Consider the following 1,901-nt stretch of genomic DNA (forward strand, 5'->3'; position numbering starts at 1 on the left):
GGCGGACGCGTCAAGCAGCGCTGCCGGGCCGCCGTGCTGGACCAAGTGCCTGGTCTCTCTGAAGTGTGCGTGACTCCAGGATGAACATCAGGAGGCCCCGGAGCATCTGAAGCATCGCTGGGCTTGTGTTTGTGCGTCACCGCTAACACACGCCTGCACTGAAGCGGAGAGGGGAGCATCGACGGACGTGTGTGTGCCCCCTGCTCTATAGACTTACCTGTTTAGTACTCAAACACATCAAGGACATCCTCCACCATCGTCATCACGCCCTTCAGGTAGTTTTTATTCCAGGGGTTGAACATCCAATCACAGCTCGTCGACTTTAAACTTCTCTGTCCATTGACTTCCACCTGCGTGAGCAGAAGATGCGTCGATACATTTGGATTCATCATTTCTTAAACAGGCTAAATAGTCTGTGTTCCCCAGCCGCTCTGAGAAGCTCTGAGAAGCTCTGAGAAGCTCTGAGAAGCTCTGAGAAGCTCTGTGAAGCTCTGTGAAGCTCTGAGAAGCTCTGAGAAGCTCTGAGAAGCTCTGAGAAGCTCTGAGAAGCTCTGAGAAGCTCTGTTGCTTTCACTCTGGTTGGTCAAACTGAATGTGGAATGTCAGCTCTGCCTCTGAGAGCATGTTTTTTAGTCTTTGTTACGGACCAACTCCAAGAGATTAATATTTAATATCTGATAAAGTAGCTGCAGCGCTCTCATTTGAAAGTTGTACTCCATCCAAACGGCTCCTTCTTTACCCAGAATTCAGCTGCCTGTCAGTTCGTGTCAGAAATGAGAAAAAGAAATAATTTGTGGCCATTACTGGCTCTCATGAAAACATTTTGTTAATTATAGAAAATGATCCAGCGACTATTTTGGTCATTTACTAATGACAAATAGCAAACATTATTGGTTAAATGCGAGGATTAGCTGGTTTTATCTTTCATATCTGGATATTGCGTTTGTCAGACAAAACAAGACGTCACTTAAACGTAAAACATATTCTGCGTTTTTGACTATTTTTATTCATCTGCCGTGAATATGAATCGATAATGAAGCGGTGCATTAGTCAAGGCTATTTTTAGTCATCATTATTGTGAACTGTGATGTTTTGTGTCTCTCAGATTGCAGCATCACACTTACATCCTGTTTACACTCAGGTTTGAGGTGACTGACGCACAATGACAGGATTCCAGCAGAGGGTTTGGGATGTTTCCATGGATACTAAACAGAAACGTTTAGTTAAAGTCTAGAAAGACCAACTTGTAGGTGAACTCATTCATACATTTAGTCTTTTTCTTCCCTCCATCACTAACTGTAAAATTACAAAGGGAATAGCAATCCAAAGGCCCCTCCCATCTGCCCACGCCCTCTTTTTTGTGTCTTTTTTCATTCAGTTTATCACATGATCGCTAAAAGGCTTTCGTGGCACATCAGACGGTTTTCTCTTCGCTGTAATCTTTCATCCCCTTCGTGTCATCCAGCATCAGTTTGTCCCTCATTGGTACGCGGCCGGAAAAACTTGGCTCAGTACTGGGTGCGAGTACACCATTTATTTTACTACAGACAGAATTGAGCTTTGCTCCAATCGGAGAAACACCTCATGGGAAAGAGAGTAGATGCTGCCTGTATCGATCCTTCGTGGAGACACGCCCTCATTTTGATGTTGAACTTCTTAGGAAAAAACAAACTCCCAGCTCTTGAGTTAAGGGCCAGTTGAACGACTTTTCCTCCAGCTTTACCTCCAGCTTCAGTATTAACCCCCCCGATTCTGTGTTTAGTATGTTGGAGCCATAAAACAAACTTTGATGGAAATGTATTTACAGTGTGCGTGTGTGTGTGTGTGTGTGTGAGAGAGAGAGAGAGAGAGAGAGAGAGAGCCTGGCCTGAACGGAACAGAATGTGGAGTTAAAATATGAC

This window comes from Brachionichthys hirsutus, chromosome 12 (assembly GCF_040956055.1).
Source record: "Brachionichthys hirsutus isolate HB-005 chromosome 12, CSIRO-AGI_Bhir_v1, whole genome shotgun sequence".
NCBI lineage: Eukaryota > Metazoa > Chordata > Actinopteri > Lophiiformes > Brachionichthyidae > Brachionichthys > Brachionichthys hirsutus.